At 45.4% G+C, this 5,774-nt stretch overlaps 1 non-coding gene across 1 annotated transcript; it reads right to left on the minus strand.

Annotated features, from left to right (window-relative positions):
• Nucleotides 1-5,367: 5,367 nt before the first annotated feature.
• Nucleotides 5,368-5,505, minus strand: LOC114814038. Its single transcript, XR_003761781.1, has one exon. It is a non-coding gene; the product is annotated as a small nucleolar RNA SNORA7 (small nucleolar RNA).
• Between the last annotated feature and the right edge of the window lie 269 nt (nt 5,506-5,774).

Here is a 5,774-nt window from a genome sequence, read left to right on the forward strand (position 1 = left end):
AGGGTACTTAGCCCTTGGGAGAGTACAATCCAACAGAGTTGGCAGACACATTCCCTGCCCACAATGAGCTCACAGTTTAGAGGGGGAGACAGACATTAATATAAATAAATGACGGATATAGCCATAAGTACCTTGGGGCTGAGTGAGGAGTGAATAAAGGGAGCAAATCAGGGCAGCGTAAAAGGGAATGGAAAAAGAGGAAATGAGGGCTCAGTCAGGGAAGACCTCTTGGAGGAGAGGTGCCTTCAATAAGGTTTGAAGGTGGGGAGAGTAATTGTCAGTAAACTTGCTGTGAGCAGGGAAGGGGTCTACCAACTCTGTTACATTGTTTGTACCCCCCCAAGCACTTAGTACTGCACTTTGCACACAACATTCAATGCATATGGTTTATTGATTGATTAGCCAGAAGAAGAGAGGCAAAAGAGGTTGAAGCAACACCCTTCCTTCCCCTATCTACTCTCTCCAAGTCCTCTGACTACCTGTTCAAAAAAAACCTGATTCTCAGACACCTCCCTTGGGAAGCTTCCATGCGCAAAACATTTTAGATGTTGACTGGGGAAACGATTTAGTGAACAATGTTGGGAAAACAGAAAAGCTCTCATACTGCACCAGGAATAACATGCATTTTCCTTTGGTAATAGAAAGTGTAGGCTGCCTCCCTCAGGGTACGGAGTCAGGCCTCTGGATGCCAAGCTGCCGTAGGCCATGGCTGGCATCTCAACCCCAGCCCAGCATGAAGGGTCTCCGTTTGCTCAGCGGGGCCCAGGAGGGTCCTTTACCTCTTCTATTCCTCCCCTGTTCTTCACTGGTGGTGATACTTTATTCATCCCCTTCTCCCAACCCCAAAGCACTTATGTACATATCTGTAATTCATTTATTTGTATAAATGTCTGTTTTCCCCTCTAGGCTGTAAACTCATTGTGGGCAGGGAAATGTGTCTGTTTATTGTTATATTGTACTCTCCCAAGCGCTTAATACAATGTTCTGCACACAATAAGTGCTTAAAAATAATAATAATAATAATGATAATGATGGTAGTTGTTAAGTAATTACTATGTGCCAGGCACTGTGCTAAGCACTGGGGTAGATACAAGGTAATCAGGTTGGTCACAGTTCCTGTCCCCCATGGGGCTCACAGTCAATTCCCATTTTACAGATGAGGTAACTGAGGCATTTAGGTAACTGAGGTAACAGAGAAGTGAAGTGACTTGCCCAAAGTCACACAGCAGTCAAGTGGTGGAGCCAGGAGTAGAACCCAGGTCCTTTGACTCCCAGGCCCGTTCTTGACTGACTGACTGAAGATGGGGAAGTATGCCCAGGGAGCTTGGTTCTGTCTTCTGTGGGCACTTGGTATTCACCCCACCTTCAGCCTTATAGCACAACTGTCCATATCCAAAAAATATTTATATTAATGTATGTTTCTCCTTTTGGCCTATAAGCTTGTTGTGATCAGGGTACTTATCTACAAATTCTATTGTATTGAATCTCCCCGAGTGTTTAGTACAGTGCTCTGTATACAGTAAGCACTCGACAGACACCGCTGATTTATTGAATGATTGAAGATGGGCCTTCAGTCTGGACTACCCTCTCCCTGGCAGGTTAGAAGAGGTAGGTCAGAGAGACTGGTTATGTCTGTCTTTCCCCATCTGGACTGTAAGCTCATTGTGGGCGGGGAATGTGTCTGTTTATTGTTGTATTGTACTCTCCCAAGCACTTAGCACAGTGTTCCGCACACAGTAACTGCTCAATAAATATGATGAGTGAATAAAATGAATGAATGAAAACCTGACACTCTTTCCGCCAAGAAGTCCAGACAGACAGAGGCTGTTTGCCTCAGGGGCTTTCAATCCGACTCATTTCTCAAGGGCATCCAATCGCTTGGAAAAAGGCAGACGAGGGAACGGGGCGTGGAATTGTCATGGGGCAATAAAGAGTGTGAGAGGTGAGTGCGCTCTCTGCTCTGGCTCCCGGGGCATGTTGTGCAATCGGCTTCTTAGAACAGGTACAAGAGAATTCTTGGAAATTTTGTGCTGGTGTTCTCTCCGCCGGATGGCCCCACCCAGGCAGCCAGCCACGATGTTCCTGCTGCCCTCCCCACTCCCACGGGGGCACCCCCAAAATATTTTGTCTGGAGTTTTCAGCCCAGAATTGCAGCAAAGATTTCGAGGTGGAAGAAGCCGCAGGTAATAGTAGTGTTGGTATTTACTGAGCGCCTTCTGGGTGTAGTTCACTGAAATAAGGGCTTGGGAAAATACAGGTAGAAACTCAGAGAGAAGCAGTGTAGCCTAGTGGATAGAGCACAGGCCTAGGAGTCAGGAGGACCTGGGTTCTAATCCTTGCTCTGCTACTTCTCGTTATATCCCGGCTAGACTACTGGGTCAGCCTTCTCTCTGATCTCCCTTCCTCCTCTCTCGCCCCGCTCCAGTCTATTCTTCACTCCGCTGCCCGGCTCATCTTCCTGCAGAAAAGATCTGGGCATGTCACTCCCCTTCTTAAACACCTCCAGTGGTTGCCTATCAACCTCAGCTCCAAACAAAAATTCCTCACTCTAGGCTTCGAGGCTCTCCATCACCTTGCCCCTTCCTACCTCTCCTCCCTTCTCTCTTTCTACCGCCCACCCTGCACGCTCCACTCCTCCGCCGCCCACCTCCTCGCCGTCCCTCGGTCTCGCCCGTCCCACCGTCGACCCCCGGGCCACGTCCTCCCGCGGTCCCGGGACGCCCTCCCTCCTCACCTCCGCCAAACTGATTCTCTTCTCCTCTTCAAAACCCTGCTTAAAACTCACCTCCTCCGAGAGGCCTTCCCAGACTGAGCTCCCCTTCTCCCTCTACTCTCTCTACCACCCCCCCTTCACCTCTCCACAGCTTAACCCTCTTTTCCTCCCATCTCCCTCTACTCCTCCCCCTCTCCCTTGCCATCCCCTCAGCACTGTACTCATCTGCTCAACTGTATATATTTTCATTACCCTATTTATTTTGTTAATTTTGTTAATAAAATGTACATCGCCTCGATTCTATTTAGTTGCCATCGGTTTTTATGAGATATTCTTCCCCTTGACTCTATTTATTGCCATTGTTCTTGTCTGTCCGTCTCCCCCCATTAGACTGTAAACCCGTCAAACGGCAGGGACTGTCTCTATCTGTTACCGACTTGTTCATTCCAAGCGCTTAGTACAGTGCTCTGCACATAGTAAGCGCTCAATAAATACTATTGAATGAATACTTTGCTGTGTGTTCTTTGACAAGTCACTTTATTTCTCTGTGCCTCAGTTACCTCATCTGTAAAATGGAGACTGAGATTGTGAGCCCTATGTGAGACAGGGACTATTTCCAACCTGATTATCTTGCATCTGTTCCTGTGCTTAGAATAGTACCTGGCAGATATTAAGCACTTAACAAATGCCAAATATTATTATTCAACACATGACTTGTTCCCCTCCCTCAGGGAGCTTACATTCTGAGAGAAGCCAAGTGCAAATTCTCCCACAAGACTGTAAATTCTTGGTGGGAAAGGGGTGGGCGATGGGGGTGAGCAGGGAGACTAACTCTCTTGTAGTCTTCCAAGAGTATTGCTCACACTACCTGATCAATAAACATTATTGATTGATGGATTATTAAATCTTGAGAAGCAGGAAAAGAACAACTGTTGCCCATACAGAGAGGAGAGAAGCAGCATGGTCTAGTGGATAGTTGCTTGGGAGTCAAAAGGACCCGAGTTCTAATCCCAGCTCTGCCACTTGTCTCTTGTTTGACCTTGGCCTGGTCATTTAACTTCTCTGTGCCTCAGTTACTTCATCTGTGAAAAGAGAATTAACTCTGTGAGCCCCATGTGGGACATGGACTATGTCCAACCTGATTAGCTTGTATTTACCCCAGTGCTTAGAACAGTGGCTAGCACATAGTAAGCATAGCACAAATACCATAGGATAAATACCATAGTATAGCACAAAATACCATAAAAAAGAGAGAGAACAGATATGAACTAGAAGCAGAGTAGAGAAGAGCAATAGGAACCTCTATAGGGCTAGATTGACAACCCTGGGCCCGAAGTCAGGTAAAACATTGAATGTTTAGGAGGGCAGTGAAAGAGTTCAAAGGTTAACCCTAGTGCTCTGCTTTTGAAACCTCTTAAATGTTGATACTAATCTGTTTAAACATGACACTCTTACCTTTTTGAACTTTGTTCCTGACTTGGGACTTCCTTTAAGAGGTTGTTTTCTGCACCTTCTATTCCAGACCTTTGTCTCTCTGCCTGGTTTGATAATGCTATGCCATCCTTCTTATCCTATCATACTGGATCGTTTGGTGATATAGAACAGGATAAAATTAAAATCCTTTGAATTTATTGAGTACTTTTATTTTTCCAAAGCCCTTTCACTTCAACTATCACTTTTTATCCTCACAACATCTCTGGGAAAGGCTAGGATTATTAATACCATTTTATGGATGAGGAAGCTGAACCAAATAGTGGTAAAGTGACTTGCCTAAGGTCACAGAGAAAACCAGTGCCATAAGTGGGACTAGACCCCAAGTCTCAACTTTTAAACCCTCAGTTTCCTTCCTGCATTGAAATCTGTATCGTTGCTCACTAACACGGGCCTCCAGTGACACAGAATTGCAGGTTAACGGCAGCCTGATCATCTCAAATCATTTCTCTTCAGACCAGGGCTTATCTCGAGTTTCTGGAAGTGTAAGTAATATTTCAAATGGAACATCAGTGAAGAGCATTTGAAATGCCAAGTGAAAAATATGAAAGTGTAAACATGAGTAACAGCATGATCTAGTGGATAGAGCACAGGCCTAGGAGTCAGAAGGATCTGGGCTCTGCCACTTGTCTGTGGTGTAACTCTGGGCAAGTCACTTAACTTCTCTGTGCCTCAGCTACCTAATCTGTAAAATTGGGATTAAGACTGTGAGACCTATGTGGGAAATAGACTGTATCCAATCTGATTACTTTATATCTGCCCCAGCACTTTTCCTTTTTCTTATGGTACTTTTTAAGCACTGACTACAATGCCTAGCACATATAAACGCTTAACAAATATATATATCTTTGAATGGATCCTGGCCTCTTTCTGTTTTCCTCTTGTTTTTTTCTTCCTTCTTTCCCCGTACATAGACCAGCCTCTTAGAATTTGTCCTGTCTTATGCCGTTAAGTCGTTTCTGACCCATAGCGACACCGTGGACACACCTCTCCCAAAATGCCCCGCTCTCCATCTGCAATCGTTTTGTTGGTAAAGACAGAAAGACAGTTTTCTTGGTAAAAATATGGACGTGGTTTAACCTTGCCTCCTTCCGCACAGTAAACTTGAGTCTCCGCCCTTGACTCTCTCCCATGCCGCTGCTGCCCAGCTCGGGTGAGTTTTGACTTGTAGCAGATTGCTTTCCACTCGCTAGCCACTGGCCAAGCTAGGAATGGAATGAATATGCCTCTGCTTGACTCTCCCTCCCGTAGCCGAGACCGGTAGAGTACTGGAAACTCTCCAGGTGCGACCCTGAGAGGAGAGATAGAATTTACCTTATCTATAAAATGGGGATTAAGTCTGTGAGCCCCATGTAGGACAGGTAATATGTCCAACCTGATTACCTTGTATCTACCCAGCACTTAGTACAGTACCTGTCACATAGTAAGAACTTAACAAATACCATTTTTTTAAAATTGGAAAAATTGTCTCCATTCAATGGAGAAGGTGGATACTTTTTTGGAATTTCATTAGCTTTATGGGAATGAGACTTGACAAGGGCCTCAAATCTGTGATTCCTACTGGAGAGAT

The sequence above is a fragment of the Ornithorhynchus anatinus genome, chromosome 8 (assembly GCF_004115215.2).
Source record: "Ornithorhynchus anatinus isolate Pmale09 chromosome 8, mOrnAna1.pri.v4, whole genome shotgun sequence".
Classification (NCBI taxonomy): domain Eukaryota; kingdom Metazoa; phylum Chordata; class Mammalia; order Monotremata; family Ornithorhynchidae; genus Ornithorhynchus; species Ornithorhynchus anatinus.